At 30.1% G+C, this 25,311-nt stretch overlaps 1 protein-coding gene across 1 annotated transcript in view; it reads left to right on the top strand.

The window, feature by feature from the left end:
• The window catches only part of MS3_00007847 (uncharacterized protein), a gene marked incomplete at its 5' end in the record, with an annotated part of 89,776 nt that overhangs the window by 33,097 nt on the left and 31,368 nt on the right, over window positions 1-25,311 (top strand). The window contains 2 exons of the mRNA XM_051216192.1: window positions 16,249-16,399; window positions 19,054-19,196. The remainder of the gene's footprint in view (window positions 1-16,248; window positions 16,400-19,053; window positions 19,197-25,311) is intronic.

The raw sequence follows: 25,311 nt of genomic DNA on the forward strand, positions 1-25,311 counted from the left end.
CAATAAGTAGACAATAAGTCGTCTTACTATTTTATTAATAACCAGCGATAAAATGATTTATTTTCAACTTACAATTATGTCTTATACTTTATTATAATGCAGAGAATTAGAAAACGGGTTTTTATCAAGTACTAAGTTTTAAATTACTCATCTTTAGTAAACGAATACCATTTTTTAAAATAATTCTCGCGGAATAAACAGTCGTTAAGACTTATTTCGATATTTTTTTTACAGATACAAATATAAACCACAATATGTTTCAGATAATTATTACCTGGGTCAATATTAGCAAAACGTTGTAGATAAGAAAAAAAATTGGCTAACAATTATTATTACTTTAATCTTTGATATTTAGGTATGAGATTTTGATTTCAGAGTTTAAGAGATTTATCATATACGTGGAGTGAATTTTTATGTGGTTAGTTACTGGCGTTGATTACCATTAAATTATGGATTAAATATATGTTCGTCACATCGATATTTTGTTTCACATCTCTAATAAGAGGATCCCCTAAAATAAATAAATCAGACCTAAATAGTTTACTTTGTTAAAAAAGAACTTTACATTACCGATGGTTGATTTATTTATTTGAAAAGTAACTGACTGGTTGGTAAACTGAGTATGTATCGATTTGTTTACTGATTGTTTTTTTCATTTAAATATCATATCCGCGGAAGTTTCTTTCTAAAGTCAATATTTGTACATCTGAAGTGTTTTTGATATTTAATGGCTGTTTGGATTACGATCCCAGGTCTTGTATATTATATAGATTCTCTCCTCGGTGATGTTTGTTTAATCATTAATTGATTAAATCCAATGATTAACCAATATAGTGTTCTTGATAATCTTTATAGTTAAAATCAGATTATTTTAATATTTTAATTATTAATTTGTGTGCAACTGTTACTTTGCAAGGTATAGGCAAGTGTATGACTATGTCCAAATTATTTGAAATAATGTTTAGAATTACATGTTTAGTGAACCTAGACTACTTTGTTTATATTTGTCCTGTTCATCATATTATTACTGAGCCTAAGTTGATAATTATTGAACTCGAATACTTGTCATATGTATACAGTAGGCATGTTAGATGAGAGCAGTATAATCATGTTTGGTAGGTGGAACACATTCATTATTTTCTACTTCACTTTTAAGAAAAAACTTTGTTTGAAATTATTTTACTCTTATTATTTCACATTGAGAAATCACTAAAAGCTTTTCGGATATAGAAATTTATTTTGTTCAGTTTACCAAAAAGAATCACTTTAAAGAATGAATTTAGGGATCATTAATTCAACAAAATTTAATGTTTACTTATAGTCAAGATTTGATAATGGCTTTGAAGATGAATTAATTATATATTAAAAGAGGATAATCTATTCTAACATATATAATTAGTTGAAATGAGAAAACAGGAGTTAAAGGAATGTATTATGGTTACACGGGTTGACGATAAAATACACATAGATTTCCATCATTCTGATTAAAATGATGAATAAACCCTTCAAGCAAGGCCTCATATAATTTTATCGGTAATTATCAAGGAAAATTTATAAAGTAGCTGTTACTTCTTTATTAATCTAATGATGAAAGTACTGAATAATTTATTTTTGAATGTTATTCAAAATATAAATACATTAACTTTTGTTGTATGCATAAATGATAATGTCGAATGACCTACTCAATGACAAAAATTATTCCAGTTTATCAGCACCGTAGATGATCGTCCCAAAACGGTCTTTCATGAAGATGACTAAACATTTATATAGACAGTGTGATACTAAACTTCATATTGTAATTAAACAACTTACTGAATTCAGACAGTATAGCAAATTATATATATATATATATATATATATATATATATATATATATATATATATAGCATAAGTGCGTTGTTTTCGTAAACATAAACTCATTCAGTTTCATTTCGCATAATTGATTTAGCGTAATATAATTTCAGATGCATAGAACCCAAATAAACAGGGCACATGATCATTTAGTCAACAAAACACAGACTATAATATTAGATTAAAAAATATTTCTATCCACCATGGTACTTCAACATCTTTGTTACAATATTGGAGTATAAAAGGATTTGCATCAATAAATGTTTGTGAGCTTTTGTTTTTTGGGAAAATCAGTCATAAGATATAGTTTAAATGATGTTCCATTTAGAATTTATCTTAATTTCTGATATAAAACTATGAAGAATTGATATTACCAAATGAATAGATTTATATTTAAAGACTAATAACCTATATAATTAATTTAAATTTTGTCGGTTATCGAACGTAATACTTCCTAATTTTTGGAACTTTGAAACTTAGACTTCCATTGTACAATTTAACAAGACATTAACAACATACACTATCCCTGTCTATAGAGTAAAACATAAGCTTTAAACATTCTTGTCTTGAAAGTAAATCCTTAATACATCATAGTTGGTCAAATCCGAAATCCTAAATTTTACCTATGCTTCGAATTGTTTATGGATTGATTAGATTTCTATTTCATCTACTGTAACCGTATATATGTTTCCATAAGGGAATTTCTATACAAGTTATTGCTGTGTTTGTAAATTCGTTTCCGGTTCCGTTTTAATAAACCTACATAATAATTAGCAATTTTCTAAGTATGTTCTTTCTTTCACTATAAAATAGTTTCATCTACATATTTTTGTTATAATAATTTTTTCCTATATCCCAATAATTGATGGCGCTAATTTATTCTAATGCCGAATTAAAATTTGATAGACAATCTACTGTTATAGCAAGAAATATTTGACTAATATAGTTGAAACACTTTCCTTTCATTTGAATGGAACAATTTGTAATAAGATAAATTTGAAAAAGTTTGGAGCAAATAAATCATTAACATAAGCAATTGTTATGATGTATAAGTATAATAATTTACGAATTATATCGTAAATAGTAAATGGCATATTAATGCAATAAACAAAGTCAATATATGAATATTATTAAACAGTTTCTCGTTGCAGAAATCACTTGTAACCTTATTCAGTTGTGAAAGTTCTTAGTTCATTTGTCTGATGAATATCATGCCAAACTTTTAAATGAGAAGCTGAAAACATTTAGTTTCAATCCCTTTAACGATGGTGGACATGATTAAAATCCTTACTGTCTTAATAACTTTACATTTCTAGTTGTTCTGGCTATATCAAAGTTTGTTATGGAGGCCGATATAGATATCACATCTCCTTCTGATTACAACCAGAAAAGAGTTATTTGTCGTCTGTACGTTATTATACCGGTTATGAATTGAGTATATCCTAAATAATATAAGCGGATTAAAGATTAGGAATTTGTGCAAAATAAATACGTTAAAATATAAGTGAATATTCTATTAACTAATCTTTATTATGATCTTGGTCAACTGTAAGAAATTAGGATTATTGTCTTAAGACGAGATACAATGAATTTGAATTTTTTATGCAATATAAAATAGTAAAATAAGAATATAAACTTCTTGTACATTTTTTAATTTCCCTGTTTAGTCTTCGTTAGTTAGGAGTGCAAAGCTACAAAAAAACCCAATCTCCGATGATCACAGTATACAAGATATGACAATTTCTCTATATCAGTCATCAGTAAATAGATCACACACTTATTAGTTAACATCAGAAGTTTTTTGTGGACATTATAGTAATTTTAATGGTTGGGACCATTAGTTAAGTGAAGCTAAACCACCTTGGAAAACCTGGAAACATTGGATAGCCGTTTCGTCCTATTATGGAACTCCTCAGCAGTGGGCATTCAGAATCCCACCTCGCAAGTTTTAAACCCAGGACCTATCGGTTGCGCGAACGCCTAACCTATGAAATAAGACTACATTTTGTAGGATTAGTTAGTAAGTACGAGTTTATTGAAAAGGTGCAGTTCTTCATATAAGATCAAATATTGTTAGCTGAATAAAATATATAGCGTCAAAAAATCATTCATTCGTTTCACTGAATGGAAAAAAGGTTTTTATTACTGTTGTTATCAGATCTCTTTAACTCAGTTTGTTCGATCAGCAGTTTTACATGTCGCTTATTTTCATACTATTATTTTATTAGACATAATTATATACATTTTCAAGGCTTATTAGATGTTTCATGAGAAAAAAAAATTGTTCACTCTTTTTATCTACCAGTAAAAGATATCACGTAACATGATTTCCAGTAACATATCACCTCATTTTCATCTTACGTCCTTTTGCTTGGTATATATATATATATATATATATATATATTAACGTTCAAATACTTTCCTATTCCCAAAAGTTTACATCATTTGTTGATTGGAGATTATCTCTTTATTTCTAATGTCTATTGAAAACAATATCTTGGTGTTATTTTTATACGCCACATGTTACGTCACATAACGGCAATGTGTTCCAACTATATATCCTAAATATTATCCAGGTACACTCACAAACTTTTTAATTAGATGGTGGTCTAGCTTCAATTGACTCATGATTTCAGTCAAAAACTTAACAATCTCCACAACCCCTAAACTGATAATTACCATGTGCTTACTAGTGACTAGCTTCGTGAGAAAATTCTCGGAGTTCTGGTAAGAAGCCGTGATCAGTGGAGCTAATCTGTGTCGGGTAGAAACAGGTATCTACCTCAGTACAATGGAAGGTGGTCGCGCAACTTCGTGGATTGGTTGAGGTTAGAGATTAACACCATTGGGTGCCGGCTCAGTGGTCTAGTGGGTTAAGCGCCTGGCGTGGGACTGGTAGGTTCTGGGTTCGAATCTCGCGAGGTGCGGGATCGTGGATGCGCACTGTTCAGGAGTCCCATATTAGGACGAAACGGCCGTCCAGCGCATCCACGTTTTCCATGGTGGTCTAGCTTCAATTGACTCATGATTTCAATCAAAACCTTAACAATCTCCCCAACCCCTAAACTGATAGTTAGATCTATTTAACTGTCCAGGTCAAATCATAAGTGAAACCTCTTTATACATTAGTTAGAATATTAAACTTGTATTTATCTTAATGAACAAATCAAATTATTATAATCAGACTGGATTTTAAAATATTCTGTTATTGGTTTTCCTTTCTCAGTATATTTCCTAAGATTATAATAAAAATAAAAATGCATTTCCACAAGTTACATTTTATCAAATTTTAATCATACCAATTTATTCACTTATCGATAATCTTTAAATATGGTATACTAAGTACATTTAGTAGAATAGTTCTTTTTAGCCGCTCATAAATACTTTAGTATCTTTGATTATATACATTTGAAAAAGTAATAGTCTATTTGCATTGACTTTCAATCTAGTATTTGTATTTCACTTAGACAAGACTGTAAATATACCTCATTTGCCTTTGTAAACATGAGTTTTTTTTCTTATTATAAATACAAGAACTTGAGTTTATACTTAAACAAGAAAAAAAGAATAAGAAGGGATGTCAAAGAATAAATATTTAAAAACAAACACACTTGAGAATTTACCAAAATTTAATCGATAAAAGGAAGCATACTCTTTGAATCTAGGGCGTTATGTTTATCATATACATTAAGTTAACAGCTTTGTTTAGTGAAAAAATGATTTCGTATATTCACTAGATGCATATTTTCTTAAACAGTAATAATTTATTCACTGTGAAATAATTGGAGTCATAGAAAGTAACACTGAGATACAGAGTCAGAATAACCACATATAAATTCTATTTTTTGATTAACTTGATAATACACAACAATATGTATATTATTGCTAATGAAATATGATACCTAAGATGATGAAGATAATATCAAGATGTATGTTGTTTCAGTAAAAACAAATTGAAGTGGATGTAGCTGTTAAATGGTACGTTTCGGCATCGGTCAAAATAGGATATATTCAGCATTCATACCCTTTAAACGTTTTGTTGTTTATTTCTACCAATATTTAAGTCGTTTTATCGAAAAAATTTATCACTTAAACTGGTATGAACGCAGAAAAGATCTATTGAAATCGATGGATATAGATTCACTGGACAAGAACACCAAAGTAAGTATGGTGACTAAATTAATGTCATGATTTTTTATTGAATAGCAGTGATCACGAAAAAATTGCTGATTATCCACTAGTTAAAGTGACTACACATCAGGTATTGCGTATCATTAAGAATACCTTGTCTCATTTTACGCGCTAATTAATGCTTATTTTCAAAACGTATCTTGAAAAGAGCAAGAACAAAGATTTTAGCAGAATAGCATGAATTCATTTTATTTCGTAGGTTCTCGTCAGCTGCTTACGACCTGTGATATTCAAAAGTCATAATTACGTAGTCGGTTTAAATTGCTTACTGAATATTGTAAATATATACCTAATGTGAAAGAATATTCTACAAGATTAATTGTGACAACAGTTCAAAAGTGGGTTAGAAACAATTGATTACATAATGAATAAACATTGATAGGAATATAGTAAGTAGAGTTCAGTTGAAAGATTATTAATCTGAAAGATAGCTGAAAAAATAAAATAAATGATGTAATAAATACAAAAGAAAACAAGAAAAAAAATTTAACGTGCAGTGAAGGGATATTTGTCACCAGGGCAAGGAAAGATTAACCACCATCTCCTTTTGAATACATAGGTCAGGTTTATGACGCCTGATGGCAATGGCTTCAGTAAACTTCAGGTTGTAAGCAGCTGACGAGAACCTACGAAATAAAATGAATTCATGCTATTCTGCTAGAATCTTTGTTCTTGCTCTTTTTAAAATGGTAAAGGGAACTAAGTGTATTAAACGTATTTGAACTAATACTTCCTGTAAGACAATAACTATCATCACTCTTTGTCACGGACAGAGACTACATACAAAAATTTGTTGTGATGGACTGAACAACGAAAACTTAACGGTGTTTTACTTATAACAGAACAAAACTTTTCAGTTGAACCTAGAAGTAACGAGCCGATAAATTCTTCATTAAAAAACAGAATTTCTAACATTCAGTTTTATTATACAACGTTATAAACCATAATTACAGTTATTTCTTTTTGAAATGTTTTTCTGTTACTATAGCGGGTAGATATTTCTACATTTTTAACAAACTACTTGTAAACTATATTGAAGTCAAAATTGAATGGGGATTCTATAATATCAGTCGATTGGGTTTTAAATCCAGTAAACTTAACTTTCTAGAGGTTTTTAATGATTTCATTAATGATACCACAGCCATCACACATAACTTTGTCCAAAAAGATAGTTTCGATAGCTACTTTTGTTTATTACAGTATTGTAGTGAACAGAACACGGGTGAGGACAATAATAAAACCTAACAATCATAAAGTAAATGCTTAATTTGCAAAATGTCCACCAATTGTCTCAAAATGACTCAGACTTCATTGTTCTTGCAGTTTCATACAAACTGCATTCTGTTCCTATTCTTTACCGTTCGATCCTCTTGTCTCTCTGTTGCCAGACCTTCTGTTCACGACTAACATCATATACTACTTATATCAATATAAGTAGGACACACCACAGTATGATTAATAAAATTTAGTATTTAACTACAATCTTATAGTTTACCTTTCAATGAAAAAAAGCATATTATACTCAATTTTGGACATAAAAACAGATAGACAACTGATAAATTATTTACAATGGGTAAATTACACAAGACTGAAACGGAAAAAAATATTTTAAATTTCTTTAAAATGAACCTAAATGATTAAGCCATATTTGTTATGTATGTTTCTTTAAATCTCTTAATAATGAATTTTAAAAGCTGTCAGGCGCGAAATATATTCACTATAATGTTGAACAATTAAAGTAATGAAATAAGTCAACTGTCAAAATAACTAAGAAAATCATATAAGTTGATGAAAACTTTTATTTCTACTGGAATACTAATGTTTTTTTCTTTAGTTTTGTTTAATTTGTGCCTACATACACACGTATAATATTAACAATAGTTGAAGATGCCATCAGTTGTAGTAGAGTTAGTAATACTAGTAGTAATAACAAGAGTGTAAGTATTAGTATTGTATGTAATAATAACAATAATATCAAGGATTTAAAAATAGGGAGATAAGTGAGTTTTGAATTATGTAGAAATACAATCACAAATAGAACCATAGTAACCAAAAAGGGTGTATTGTCTTCTACTTAAGTGCTGTCCAAAAGAAATGAAATCTATTAGGGGTAGTAAAGCATACAACAAATAATATGTTAACAACGATAAGTAAATACTAGATAGGAAAGTACAGAGATTGTAAAACATACTCTAATGACTAACTGAAATGCTTAATGATTATTTATTCATAAACTTAAAAAAAATACATTATATTCCTTTTACATGCCTAATAAAGAAGCAGATTTCCATTTCAAATATTGTAATAGGAGTTCAGCTAAAAACTTATTGTTAATTAAATATCTATTCGTCTGATTTGTTGAGAGTTTAATCTCTCGAAATATTTCATCCAACTATTTGAAATACACATCTTGTACACTGGATATAAAGGATTGATAGTTGAATATACGACTGATTATTATCAAAACTCATTTGTTCTCCTGAATGTCAATAAAAGATCACTTTTTTTGATGAAATTAAACCAAATAACGCTGTCAATATCAACTTATGTAAATTTTTTGTGTGATTTTAATTATAATATGGTGTGTGCAACTGGTGTCAACAGATATAAGTAGTATGTATCATCAATCGAAAGTGAAATGTCTGGAAGTAGGTTAAGAAGATCGAAGAAAAGAGAATGATAACAGTGGATGACTGCTGTGGAAACGAAAAAGTAATGAAGTTTGAGACGATTGATGGACATTTTGCAAATGAAGTATCTATTGTATGGTTCTCAGATTTTACTAAGTGATTCTGTAACTTTGTATTCAGATATATTTGGTTGTCTTCACTTCTGTTCTCGTTTACTACAATAAAAGCTTAGTGCCTTGGTCGTCTTAAAGGCTGATTGGATCATTTGAATGTTACATCGTTTAAAGCAGTAGAAAAATATGGCTGTTTCTTTGAAATTCAAATAACCTATGTTATTTTGCTGATCTTTCTAACCAAGTGAAGTTTAAAACTTATATATATATAGACAACGAGCAGCTTTCCTTTAATATCACTCAACATAAATATGAAGTAGAACGAGTGTATATAGCATGTAAAATACCAGATATTTTTAATCCGAAAATGATCGTCTATCAATTTATTCAGATTGCCTTGAGCTGTCTAAAGAATTGTATCATGATTAATTCACACGAGTAAGTCGTATTTGACCTTCATCATCATAATCCATAGGTCTGAATTTCATTGAAATCATGCACTAATCTAAGTTGGACCATCATCGAAAACCTGAAAGTAATTGACAGGCGTTCCTATCTAATTTGAGACTTCTTTTTTATGACCCTGCACTTCGGAATTGAACCTGACATCTTCAGTCTTGTGCGTTAACGCTTAAACTGCAAATCAATGACGTAGCATCCAACAGTGTCAATGTTTAACCTAAATCAACCCATGACATTTTGTATTTATCTATTGACTTTAATTTGTGATTGGCTTACACTTGACGCGATTGAACTCCATTCATCACAGCTTCACACTAGAACTTCGGAAGTTTCCTTTCGAACCTAGTCAGTAGTGAGCGCATGAGAAACTTCCCTATGAGATTATGGAGATTAATAAATTTCATTGAAATCGTGAACTGATCTAAGTAAGACCATCAGTAAAAGCCATGAAGCATCGGATGGCCGTTTCATAGTAGTAAGACACCACGGCAGTGTTCCAACTTGAATCTGTTCATGATTTTAATAAAGTTTAACTTTCTTCACAACCCCATGATAAACTTATGTTTAAAATTGCATTTTGGGAAATAAAATAATGGATAAATTAGAAATCTTTATCAATTAACTTGATAGTTACAGTACATGGAAGTAATGAACCATTATTATTTTCGATAACATTTTTTTGATGATCTGAATAAAAATCGCCGTTCGAAAGATTACAAATATGGTCTAATGTATTCTATATTCAATCTTCTTGAGATAATGAGTTCAAAGTATCAAAATAAACGAATTTATAACTTCACTTTCAGCATAGCCTTCATGAATTTTGCACAAGATTATCGTTAATATAATCGTTTTAAATGTGTTAAAACGGATAATTCTCAACCAAAAATAACGATAAAACATATTTCCTATAAAATAATTAACTTCTTGTTACTTACGCAACAATTAAACTCCTTATAAAAAATTTCATTTATCGACTTAATCGACTATTCATTTGAATAGTGTTCAATTTAATTTCTATTTAATTCACTTCCAAACTCAATTAAACATAAAATGAATTTACAGAAAGAAATGTACAATAGAAACCTTATTCGTTTTTCCCTTATCAATAAATTAGTAATCACTTTTTAGACATATATATATATATACATAATCAACTTTAATTTTGGTCATGATGAATAAAATAAATCTATTCATCTGTAACAAAAGTTAATGAATCTTCTGGGTAAATTGTCTCAAACTAACTGATGGACAATTGTTCTTGTTACTTTTTTTTTTTAATAAATAAAATCTACTGATCAATTGATTTTGTAAGTCTAATCATGAACATTGAGTGTGTTTTATTTGACTATGATGTTCCTTTCTCTTTCTTTTTCTTCTTCTTCTTCTTCTTCTTGATAATAAACGTTAAAAATAGTTCATGATAAAACCAGTCAATTGATTTTGTATCATTGCATAGTTTTAAATTCATACATTTTCATTCAGTTGAAATGATAGAATATATTTAGATTAGTGAAGTAATTAAACATAATACGTTATCTGATTTCAATACTGATATAATGATAGAATTAAATGAAGAAAGGATCTATTTTTATAAATAAATAGTATATTTGTAATATCCCAATGAGTAGAAAAATTAGATTTTCTGACGTTTCGTGGCTTAGTGTAAGTCACTTCTTCAGAAGTGACAATGCTCAATGTATTCAAAATTATCAAATCAAACCTTGGTAATGATATCTACAAAAAAATCTATTTGTTTGATAGTAAAATCATTTGATTCTTGTTGTAAATCCCTAATGACTGAAATTCTTCTTTATACAACATACATGATTGAACTATCTACGGTTCAATATAATTTTAAGAAATTAGTTTAGATTATCTAATATTTTTACTTAACATTATATTCTGGTCTTTGTACTTTGCCTTTAGGGTTTTGTATTTCAAATTGTATTCCTAATATAAATCTAATTATTTATAAGACAATATATGGAATATTTTTAAATAATTTAAAACAATGATTATTGGATAGTTTGAATAGTCGCTTAGAGTGATTAGAAAATATAATAGAAAAATTAATTTGTTCCTTTTTTTTTATAAAAAAAATAGTAAATTTAATTAAACTAACTTTTTTTCAGAGTTTAGAAAGAATATTTTGTTTATATGCTCTTGACTAAAAGAATAGTAATAGATAAAGTGGATTAAAGTAATAATAGAGAGAATTTCTATGATACAGCTGAAAACGGATACAGAACCCTTTTTTTTATTTACGTGAAGCTCGAATTTTAAGATATTTGTCAATACTTATGCTTCCGTATTATGTAATGTTTCAAATAGATAGTTGGGAGTTTTTAGATAAGCTAAATAAATTTGTTTGCTGATTCCATAAACGTTTGTTTGAATATCCGATTATTAGTTTAGAATAATATGATTCTTTGAAATACTGCTATAACTGTTCCAATAACAATCTTTGATTCCCATTAGTTGTTATTACTTCACATCCTAGGTTTAATGGTGGAGGATAAAATCACGTAATGTTGATTGAATTAGTGAACTAAGTGCTTTGACTGTAAAATCTCATCGTATGCATTTTACTCAGGAATATTATTGGAGTCTGTTATCAACTCACCATATTACTCATCAAACTTTATTTTATTACTTAGATACTAAAATTATCTACTGCGGGATAATGGATGAGCACTGTTGAGGAGATCCATATTAGGACGAAACGGTTGTCAAGTGACTCTAGGTTTTCCATGGTAGCCTAGCTTAAATTCACTCATTAAACTACTATAATCTTCACAGACCCTCATTCTGACAAAATTATATTTTGGTTCAATCCTATAGGTAAATTAAAATTGAAATAAACACTTGTCAGACAAATATTTCAGATAAACTAATACTCCAGCAACATCACTATATTACTAAAACTTTCTTTTAGTCTTATCAATATTTATGATCTTCCAGAAATTTAATTTTCAAGTGTATATCAATCAAAAAATATCCATTCCCAAATCGACCAGATTTTTAAAATTTTTTACTGAAGTGAAATCTTCTCTGATAATTTGTGTAAACGAGACTTCCGACGTTGTTCACTACTTATTGAATCAGTTTAATGAGTGCGGCATACTTCTCTCTTTTATTGCACTGTAATACTAGACCTTGGTAATTCGAGAAAAGTTATTTTGATTTTTTTGTAATAAGTTTTAAGCGAGACAAGAACTGACATATGTTAGACAGTTGGTGTAAATAATTATTTAATTTTACTAAGGGACACTTCAGCTTTGCTCACCAAATATCCGATAGGAAATTGAACTCAGGACCTTCAAGATTGGAACCAAGAGCTAAACCTTCAGATGACAGGGCCAGTATCCAGCGGTCTAAGTATATAATCACATTCAGTTTGTAATATAGTGTTCATAATCTGTATATAACAAAACTTTGTTTTCGTGTAATGGGAAATACCTTGTTTCAGTTTTAAAAAGTAACAACATATCAGTATATTACGTTGATATTATTTAGAAGTACTAACTAAATTCCAGTTCTAGGGAATTTATTTTTAATAAGAGAAAAGAAATGTGAATGTTATATAAATATGACGAGTTCGAATCGTTTAGCTTACACAATATCATATTAACATTATGTTTAAGAAATAAAAGAGTCATTAGTCGTCTCCGTATTGACATGTGGCTGAGATTTAGCATATTCCATGAATAACTTATAATCTCTATGAGTTCTTTGGATATTACATAAATGAAAGAAGTCACTTGAAGAATACGTACAAAATAAACAAATTAAAGAGAAATGTATCGTGAGATTAGGCAAGTGAGAGTTTAATTGGATACAATAATATAAAGAAAGCAAATAGTTTATTGAGTTGAAAGAAATGGTTGAATCTAAATTGTTCGTAAATCTTACAGTATTCTAGTGTCATTACTGTAGAGACCGTTAGACTTTCTGATGGAGTTTTGTTCTCTGAGCTGGATGATGAGGTCGTGCAGCTTTCATCGTTCTTCTGAACGACATCATCAGCACAAACTTCAGGTAAAAGTGAATTGTTCGAATTCCTCTGCATGTGGTTCACAGCTTGTCTTGTACAAATCGATGTTGATTGGTTCTTGTTGACCTTAAACCTGTTATTGGTTACTTGTTCGTTTTGGTTCTATCGTTGGTTGTAACATTAGACTCTTCTGTCAATCGAAACATTAATTAATTGCTACGTTATAATGAAAACCTTTATTAGTCATATTGTATTCATCAGCTTCAGGGGATATTTAACACATTAGGTCTATTCAAAACCAACATATTCATCTCTGTTCTTTAGCGTTTTACATTCATCCTTCCTAAAAAATGGTTATTAATTTATGAAGAAAGAAGTGGATTCAACACTAGGAGAACTAATTTTTAAATAGAAATAAATAATAAAATTTCTATTGTAAACGAGCCTGAATTTTTTAAATATAATTCGTTCAAAAACATGTAAACTTTTGTTTTACAGTTCATAGCTGACTGAAAGAAAAGTTTGCGTCCTTCTGTATTATATTACCTATTTTACCAACCAATGTATAGAGTGATAGGAATTGCGAAGTGATAATTTAGTTTGTAAATGTTTATGTTATCGCGTTGATGATATTCATGACCGAATTTTAATCTTTTTAGCTGTCGTATTTGCATCCCTAGCGGATTCTTAAGACATATTTATTTATTTATTTATAGAAGAGATGAACTGTGACCAGCGGTGGAACACAACTTCAGTCAACAATACTAACTATGAAATGACATTTACACATAAATTTGAAAATTTGTGTCCAATTTATAAATAAATGACTATCTGAACTTAGTAGCTTAGTGGATAACGTGATGGGCATTTGAAATGTGAGCTATTGGGTACTGTGAGGATTAGGACAGAGACAGATATATTGAGTTGATGAGTTCCAACCAAGACAAAAGGCTGTTGGTAGTTATGATTCATCTTTTTCATGATTATATTGATAACATTAATAAGAATAATAATATTTTCACTATTAGATTCATCTTACTTTCTAATTTATTATTTATTATCCAGCTATTAGTTTTTTTTCCTCAAGTGAACTTCAAATGTAGAAAAAAAAAGCAATCACTTTTTGATGGAAAGAAATTACTGTATGAATGTTTAATTAAACTAATAGTTTACTGTTTATTCACCATAGATTTTCTCATGCGTTCATTTCGTGACCCAGTAATGCATGACTTAATCAGATTATCAGACATAGAATTGAGAACATAATAATAGTAATAATAATCATAATAGTCAATAAGATTTAGTGGACTTCTAATCTTTGATAATATTTTGTTTCATATTTACACATTTGATTTTCTTTCACTTTTAAAGGTAAAGTAAAGGACATTTATGTCTGTACTTAATGATAATAAGTTATGATTTATCAGTTATCAATTGCTATAGAGTTATAGTTACATTAATCAATTGTAAACTTCAAAGTGTATATAAAAGATATATCTGATGTTATAAGCGATCAGTTGACTTGTTAAACAAATCGATTATTTTTGTTAATGTCACAGTAATGAAAAATTTGGATTTCTTTTTAGCAGCTCATTAAACAATATAATTGTTAACAGGATGGGGTTGTAGAGATTATTAAGCTTTGATTGAGATCATGGATCGACTGGTGCTGGACCATTATTGAAACCTGGAATCACTAGACGGCCGTTTCATCCTATTGTGGGACTCGTAAGCAGTTCACATCCACGATCCCGCTAGCGCGATTCGAACCCAGGGCTTTCGGTCTAACGCAAACACTTAACCTCTGGACCACTGGAGTTGGCATCGAACAGTGTTAATGTCTAATCTTAAGCAATGATCTCCGCAACCCCATACTTACGATTACCATGTGCTCATGAGCGGCTAGCTCCGTGAAGGAAATCTTGGAGTTCTAGTGAAAAGCCGTGACCAGTGGAGCTAATATATGTCAGGTAGAGACAGGTATCTACATCAGTACAATAGAAGATGGTCATGTAATTTAGTGGGTTAGTTGACGTTATACATTAACACCATTGGATGCCGGCTCAGGAGTCCAGTTGGTTAAGAGTTCGTGCGCGAGACCAAAGTTCTTGTGCCCGAATCCCGCGTATGGGATCGTGAATGTGCACTGGTTACCAGTCTCACAATAGGACGAAACGGCCATCCAGTTTTTCTAGGTTTCAATGGTGGTCTAACATCGATCGGTTCATGATCTCAATCAAAAATATAATTGACAGTTTTACTTTACACTATGGAAATATATCATTCAAAGTTTTAATAATAGATTTTAAGTTATTTGCTATTAATCGGATAATACCTGATTTTCCTGAAGACTAAATTATTTGTTTTAATCGCAATTCATTTTTGAAGAATAGTTTAAAGAACTGTATGTTGAAAATGAAAACCTCCCTACTAAAAAAAATTAGTGAAGAAACGAAGTTTAGTATTATTAACTGTTGTTTAGTTGTAAAACTAGAAAGCGTACATTATATTCTCTCTATGTTTTGTATGAAAGCTTAAGTAATAATATTGTTGGTGGCAAATTAAATCATAGTTAAATAAAGACAGATAAGTACCAGATTACCTTCACAAAATAGGAAACAGTTCATAAGATGCTATCAAATGAACTGACATATTTCAATCAAGGAAAGTGATGTAGAGTCAGTGCAAGTCATTTATGATTTACTAAAAAGGGTTTGCAATTCATTCAGGGTAAATCAGAAATTTGGTAACTATGAGATACTTTTGTTTTAAAGCTGACTAAAGTTGTATTTGTCTAAATATAACTTTTTCAGCAACTATACATAAACATCATTAAATACCCATAAACAGATATGAAGAAGCAAGTATAAATACCATGTTGTTCATATTTTTCCGTCTATAATATTAAGGTTCTGCATTCTATCTGTTAAAAAATACTGTGAAGATAAAAGTCAATGACTAGCCTTCATATAATCATATTTCTTTTTATTTATATTTATTTTAGCATTGATTATAACAGGATCTCGATTTTGTCAAAAACCAATTGCTATACGTGCCAGCTATTCAATAGCCTGTTTTCTTCAATGGATTAAACTCTTTTTAAATATCTGTTTTTGTTATCCTGTCAAGTCAATAAATACTAAAACACCAGTCAGGTAAGATGATGAATAACTTTGTAGTTTTGAAGCATTCCATTCCGCAACTTTTCTTCATTTAATAATATTATGCAAATATAATCAAAATGGACTGTATATAATTTCAAAACGTCTATAACAGCTTACAGATAGTAAATATTTTCAATAAATAAACAAAACTCCCTTTATCCCATACAATCAGTAAAGTATCCGAATGACAAATTAATCACTAAATAAATACGTTCCTTTTCAATCTGTCTTATCAAAACGCATAATCGTTTTCTGAACTTCACCTTACTGTTTATTTCAATAAAAATGTCATTTTACTTTAGTACCGAATCTGTCAGATCCTTTATATTTCTCGTGTATATTCGAACAGTTCTCAAGCTATTTCTTTAAAAAAGCTTGAACCAGATTGCCAGGTGAAACGTTGGATTTACTTCAAATTCTTTCACTGAGATTTTACAAATACATTCTTCCTCATTTAAGTTCTCAAGCTATTTAATATAAGAAATTTAAGAATTTTCTTTTCTTAAAGCATATTTACTGCTGCAACAAAGAACGATTTATTCAGCGCTGAAATCTCTTCATTTAAAACTTTATATTCATGAACATCTCAGCAATATATATATATATATATATATATATATGCTTCCATATTACGAAATCGCTATAAACTAACCTGATAGATTTTTCAATTCTTCTCCAATAGAAAAGATCATGCTTAAATGTAACTAAACAAAAGTAATACACTGTTATTATCGTGTAGTTATAGTAGCTGACATTGTTCAAGCAAACATACAAATTCCCCACTGTACAATATGATCTTTGTATTAGGGAGAACAAGCAAGATACTTGATTTTTTTGTTTACTAAAAAAATCTGTTTCTAAGTTGAAAAGGTGTTAGTGAGTTTGGTTTTTTCTAACCAATCACAAGTTCATAAGATTAAACCACGTCAGTTTTTCTTTTTTTAGAAAAAAGAAATTGTAAAGCACTTTCCTACAAATTTAAACTGTCAAACAAGGATTTAAATTATTATTTGAAGAGTAAAATTATCTTCAAGTATCAAATCTCTTGAGAGAAATCAAAGTTAATCAATCGTTATCAATTATGAAATAAAAACTTGATTTTTCTTTACTGATTCAGACAAAACGCTCTTCTCCGTTTTTTTTTCTTTTTCCATTTTTTGTTGTTGTTGGTTGATTCATAGTCATTAGGTTACAATTAATTTGAGCAGAATTTCCTTCTGGCTACGATTTTTCATTGTGTAATCAATCAAACATTGTTCTATACAAAATATGATTTGTGATATTCATTGATTCTAAGTAAAAGAAATAAAGAAAAACACTATGTGATTCGTTAAGAATTGAAACCAAATACGAAATGTTTATGTCAATTTGTCATTTGGTATTTAAGAAATGTCAGATAATTTTTATAGACATCGTTTGATTGATAAGCACTAAGATCTATCATAAATATGAAGAGATTAATTGTTAACAATTTTTGGCCTGTAGTGATAAACAATGTTTCAAGATTATAGTAGGCTAATTTGTTCTTTATAATAATAATTCAATAAGGATAAACGTTTTATGGAAAATTTGTAATATTATGAATGTGGTTTTAATTATTATTATTAGAAGCTTTGTTCAACATTATATTTTTGGTACAACATAGAATTCTCGGCATAAAGTATTTCAACAAGTTTCCTTTTCTTATACCTTGATCTATTGTGACGATCAATTTTGAATGATGACCGGTTAGATGTTAGGAGTTCGGTAATCCACATTTGATTAATGTTCATTCGTTTCAATGCATATTGCCAGCCACCATGATGTCGCTGATTGTACCTTTTTGTATCACGTATAGCGAAAGGTTGTAAACTTTTCATAAACGTGCCTGAATAAATTGTGCGCACATAAGACATAATGATGTGCTAAAACAAATAACAAAACAGATAACTTGATGAAATATCTAGATCGGAGGAACAGGTAGCCCAGATATTCAAGCAGGCCGCATTGAGCTTCGAAGAATACACTGAAACTTGATGAAAGCTAAACGTGTTTCACAAGTTACACAAGTTATCATTTAAAGCTAACACTAAGAATATAAGTCTCAGCAGCGTTGCACATCACTATGACAGATTTCCGTCTTATATCCATTTAGCTTAAAAATAGTCATTCTTTTTTTCACAAACCGTTTGACTAATTCTAATATCCGAACATTATTTTTATCACGTTATATTTAATGTATAATTTCCAATTTGCTTAATTCTAACTACACCAAAAGATATATAATCTGGATAATCAACCAATAGCTGTAGCACATTGTATAGAATGTCGCTGGAGTTTTTTTAACAATTGAGCTAATTGAGCTTTCTAATGCACGGATAATCGGTTTTGCCTAGCTTAAAATAGGTAAAGAAAATGAATGGCCCAGGTGTTTTGCCAGTTGAGATCATCATGGTTGTAGATATCCTACGTCGTTGAATGATATGTTGCTAAGTCAAGGGCTTTCTATCAAATGTTCTTAATCACTTATCATAGAGATCATTAAAAATAACCGACTGGTCAGTACGTTATGTTTAGCACTTTCAGATGTACGTTTAATATTTTTTAGTGAATCAGTATGTTCCAAATTTTTATCCAACTGATTTTGTTTATATTGTTTATAATAGAGTTATTGTTGTATATCATCGGATATGCCCGTCTTCAACAACAAATATAGCGTTATTCTCATTAGTTGAAAAAATGTGGTTTGGTTTAGTCCGACATTATGGACAAATTTTAATCAGACTCCAGAGGGCTGGAAAACCTTCTGGTAAGTATTCTGCTGAATTTTTTTTATTGATCAACTCTTGAAGAAAAGTACAAATTGACTTATTGAAACTAGAACTGAGTCTTTTCGGATAAAGCTCTGAAATTTTTTGAACAAAATACGAAATGGTTTAATATTTCAGTTAGCTACTATAATGAAAATGATTTTGAGTATAAACGATAAGACTATCAAATATATCAGGTTAATTAACATTTGAGTGATTTTATAATCACTTAAACAAGAATTAGTAGAACTCAATCAACTTTCATATGAACATAATAGAAAAATAAATGATCAAACCATTTGATTAACCTAGTCAAATGTTTGTATAATACATCGAATTGAACAATAGTTATGTGAAAAAAAATATATCCAATTATGTCGGAAGTCTTGATCATTGTCTAAATGGAATTTGGATTTCAACAACATAGTCTGTTTTCGTGATAACAATTACAAGAATTTTAAAAAAAGGTTTAAAATGTTAGAGTGAATTAGAGTTGAACTTTGTTTCTGTATACGGAATTATTAATTTTAATTGGAAATGTAATCAATATATTGTAAGGGCCTGGCCCTCCTATCGCACACGCAACAACAAATGCAGGAGAAGACGATAAGTGTGGCAGCAGCCTCGAGAGCAGTAGGTTTCAATATACACAAAGGGAAAAGAAAGATTCTCCGATACAACAAAACATGCACAAATCAAATCACATTTGACGGAGATTTAGAAGGTGTACAAACCTTTACATATCTGGGCAGCATCATTAATGAACACGGTGGATCTGATGCAGATGTGAAGGCGCGGATCGGCAAAGCAAGAGCAGCATATTTACAGCTGAAGGACATCTGGGACCGAAAAAACTGTCAACTAACACCAAGGTCAGAATTTTCAATACAAATGTCAAAACATTTCTACTGTATGGGGCAGAAACCTGGAGAACTACGAAAGCCATCCTCCAGAAGATACAAGTGTTTATTAACGGTTGTCTATGCAAGATATTTGGAGTCCGTCGGCCAGACACTACTGTGGGAGAGAACAAACCAGGTCCCAGCGGAGGAAGAAATTAGGAAGATGGGCTGGAAGTGGATAGGACACTTATTGAGGAAATCACCCAACTGCGTCACATGGCGAACCCTCACTTGAAATCCTTAAGGCTAAAGGAGAAGAGAAAAAGCAAAGAACATAACGTCGAGAAATGGAGGCAGACATTAGAACAATGAACAAAAATTGGATAGAACTGGAAAGAAATGCTTAGGACAGAGCGGGTTTGAGAATGTTGGTCGTTGGCCTATGCTCCACTGGGAGTACCAGGCGTAAGTAGGCAAGTAAGTATTATTTTAAGGGCAACAAATGAATTCTCATCATGAAAAGTTATTATGTTTCTGTTAGTCACAAGGTAATTAACTGTTTTGTTATCTCATAGTTAAATTTGGCGAAATTAGATCAAAACTTACAGAATGTATTCAATTTCTTCTTTCTTCAACATCAAAGTTACCGATATTATGCAATAACTAGACGACTTTAGTTAATGTTCATCAAATTGTCTTATTCACGTATTTTTTTTATTTTCGTAAAGAACAAATACATTAGTTGTTTTTCAAAATATTCGCTGTGAATATAATTGATTATCATTTGATTATAACAAATCTAATGATGATTTCTAGAATTCTAATGAGATAATTTCATTATTCAGATAAATTTTCTTCTTGGAAGTTTATTTGTTTTGAAGTATACACACCATTCAATTTCTTAACCATATTACGTACTCAAAACACTCCATGTCTCTCAGTATTTATCTATATGGCTTGTAAAGAAAGTTTTTGTGTCTAAATTTAACATAATTGTTATTCGTTTAGTACACTATGAGCATTACAACTAGGTAGACAATGCATCACATATTTGATATAACATCTTTGATAATATCACTTCCCTTTTACTTGGCAAAGTTATAAGAAACGGATTGTAGAAATGTGATCTATATCCAGAAATGTCATCACTGCCACCATGTTATACTCTTCTCAACTATAGGGGGTGGGTATCCTATTCCTAATAATTATTGTTTACATGAGATACGTAGTGTAAACATCTACTAATCACCTTCATCTTTATCTGCTCACTCTTATTAAAAAATGTCCCTAATTTGGCCTGAAGACTGTTATCACAGCAGATATTACATAAATCTTGATGTTTACGTTTACCTAACTTCCCTCGAATGATAATAACTCGCCAATCTAAAATATATTCTCCCTACCAATTTTTTGTAACCTTACAACTATAATAGAAACAGATATTGTCCAGCAAGAAATTAAAATGTAAAAAACTATAACATCCGCGTTTTGTTTCCACAGTTCACAAATGGAATTTTCATGATAACAATATGGATTTCGAGCATTTCAATTTAAAAAAAAACTATGAACTATATGCTTTAACAATAATAATGCTAGAAATATTTTAACAAATTTGTTTGTATAATTTATAATTCAACAGTTGAATTCGTGATTCTATCAAGGCTAGACCATCATTATGAATCTGGAAACACTAGACGACCGTTTCGTTATAGTATGAGACTCCTCAACAGTGCGCATACACGATCTTTCACCCTCATTGCTGAGATGTCCTATACTGGAAAGAAACGGTCTTTCACTACTTTCAGGTTTTCAATAATGGTCTAGCTTTGATCGAATCATAAATTCAACTGTTAAACTTACTACAATCTTTATAAATGTTCGTTGTGATAATTTATACTTCTCTCTTCTTTTATTTTTATAATTTATAATAGGAAATCCAAATATTAAATATAAACGTGTATGCTGTTTACCTGCATTTGTTGTAATGATAGCTTTTTGGATTGCATTCCTTATCTCTACTAGTATCATGCGTTTATACTCAGGTCAATTAGCTAAATTACTTGGACATGGTGGTTTACTTTCATTATTTGTTATTATGAGTTCAATAATGTTTCTTAGTTTTGTTGGATCATTACCATCATTATTAAGAATATTTAAAGGTTTATTAATGAATCCAATTACACCTGTAAAAACTGCATTAACATCATTTTTACAAACTAATAATGATATAGATAAAGAGTTTTTTAATTCAAAATCATTTGGAAAAATTAATGAAACTGTATTATATTCTAGTTCAGCATCATTTAAAGATTTAGCTATAACAGCTGAAGAACAAAAAGCATGTAAAGCAGATTTATTTATTAAATCAGAATTTGCTAAAATTTGTAATTTATCAGTTACATTTGATCGTTTCACTAATACACAACAAACTAGATTCATTTTATGCTTAGATGCTAGTAGTACATTACAAAAAGATTTATTAGCAAAATTAATATATCAAATACATAATTTATTATTATCTGTTATGAGTGCACCAGTTTCTATTGTACTAGAGGCAAATTTTAAAGTAAGTCTTAAATTTGTTTTTAATATTCTATATGTTTATAATGCCAAAAGCTGTTTTAATATGTTGTGATTACATAACTTTGTTTGATTATATGAATTGTAGACGTAAAGCTTACGGCAATTTAGATTTGTTTTACTTATTTCAATAGTGTAATAAGAAGACAATGATTATCAAAACTATGTGGTGTATACTTATTCATATAATAATATCAAGAAAAAAAAGTTACTTAGTAAATCGAGATAATATTGAATCTTGAATAGCTGTAAGATAAAATGATAATCATGCTTCACTTTTATTATTATTATTCTATTATCATATTAAAATGGAGTATATGAATATATGAATAGGATTAGTAAGAATATGAGTTAATAGAAAGTACATTTTTATCAATCTATTTCATAGTTTACACATTTACTAATATTAAATTGCACATATTCTATATTTAAAACTTTCTTTTTCTTTATACTATAGAGTATTAAATTAGTTTAGTAATGCTAATGATTGATCTGATATAAAATGATAGTTCATTTTGATAAGATTTTCATATATGAACTATTCAAAGAAAAGGTATTAGGAACGATCAAATAACTGCAAACTTAGATTATTACTACTCAATTAAATGTGAAAATCAATTATTCATATAGATTTAGTGAGGCTTGATCATGTCGACATTTTTTCACATGGTATATTAAGTGAAAATGTAAATATAAGGATGTTTTATCATTTATTAAAACATATAATGTTTAATTGGGATCTTATGGTTTCTCCGTTGATCATTTTTCAATATTCCCTTCATCATCATAAATGGATGGTTTATCTTAATTATATGCTAAAGGGTTTGCACTTCAAATTTAAGAATAACAATTTTTTTTAAAATTTATCACAAGCAATATGAAAACTTTATTTGCAGCTTGATGATGTTTATCAAAAATATTAGTTGTCAAACATATAATGGCACATGTAGTAGGAAGTAGATGTTGATTGAAAATTATAACAAAATTTATTTCACCCCTGTGATGTAAAACTTTTCATAATCTAGTCAATTTTGAGCAGGAACGGTAAAGGGCAAGAATGAGCAACCTTGTCTGATACCGGTCCGCACTTGGAATACATTTGTGAACTGTTTATGCATAACCTGGCAGTATAGTCTATCATATGTATTCCGTAGGATGTTGACGATCTTTACACATACACCGTAGTGCTGAGGAAAATCCCATAATTTTCTTCTATTCTCTCTGTCAATTGCTTTCTCGTAGTCAAGGAAGTTGATGTATAGTGATGAGATCTATTCAATTTATTGCTAGTAGTTTCGCGATCGATCACTACGGAATCCAGTGTGTTGATTTTGAATTTGGGCGTCCACTGAATTTTCTATTCGGTTCAAGAACACTGTCTAAGACGTTTTCTGGTACTGATTGACTTGTCATCCCTCTATAGTTTTGATGACATATCCCTCTTTCTAATCCACTGTTACTTATTCTTCCTCCTAAATCTTTCTGAAGTGAGTGTGGAGCACCTTTTGCAGTTACCTCTAAGCTTGACTACGGTGCTTCAGCCGGTATGCTGTTTGGTCACGCTGCTTTCCCACTTTTCATTTGTTTGATGGCTATCCTGACTTCTTCGATCGCTACCGAAGGGAAATGTATAGGGAGGTCTGTATTTGCTACTTTGATGTCCCGTGGGTTCACAGAAGCTAGTTTATTCAAGAGCTATTGAAAGTACTCTACCCACTTTTTTCCCTGTTCTTGAATCTCGGTGATACGTTTGCTATTTTTGTCCATAACTGATTGCTCTGGCTTGTTATATATCCCTGCAAGATTCTTGGTTGTATCATATCGTCCTCTCAAATTTCATCCTCTTGAAGAGTTTTCCACTGTTGCTGTCAAGAAGTATACATATTTCTGTTTGTCACATATAGTGCTTCTCTTCACTCTCTTGTTTGCTTCCATGTATTTGACATGTGCCTTGATTTTCTCCTCTCCTTTTCGACTGTTAGTGATTGGTGTCTTCTTTCTTTGAATGATTCCCATGGTATTAATAGGGATCCATTGTTTATGTTGGTGATTTGTGTGACTCAGTCATTTTTGGCATGTTTGAGAAATTCTTCAATCCGTTTTCGTTTGTTTTTGATAGTGGCTTTAGCTTCTTTGAGTAGAACTAGTAGGGCATGGAATTTGTTTGAACATGCTGAGTTAGTTAACATCTCATAGGAGGACTATATTAAAATTTTGTAGTGTTGTTTTTCCATTTGTCAAATGGTTCTTTAGCTTCAGTTTCATCTTGACCAGTACCAGGTGGTATTCTGAATTCATATTAGTTCCTGTTATTGTTCTCACGTTTTTCACGAACCTTCTGAACATTTTTTGATGCAAATATGGTCGATCACGTTATCTTTGGTGTGATCCAGTGAAACTCATGTAACTTTGCGTATATGTCGGCGGGGAAATTGTTAACACCTATCACTATTTTTTGAGAGCAAATACATCTGTATGTTCCCCGTCATTTTCGTTTCTTTCTACCAGTTCATGTTATCTCATGATATCTTCAAAACCGGTGTTTTCAACTTCCACCTTGGCATTTAGGTCATCCTTCATAATGGTCAAGTCCTTTCGTTGAAATTTCTTTACAATCCACAACAGCCTCTTGTGAAACTGATGCTTATCGTCTTCATTTCTATCATTGATTGGTGCATAGCTCTTGGTTTCA

The sequence above is a fragment of the Schistosoma haematobium genome, chromosome 4 (assembly GCF_000699445.3).
Source record: "Schistosoma haematobium chromosome 4, whole genome shotgun sequence".
Lineage (NCBI taxonomy): Eukaryota > Metazoa > Platyhelminthes > Trematoda > Strigeidida > Schistosomatidae > Schistosoma > Schistosoma haematobium.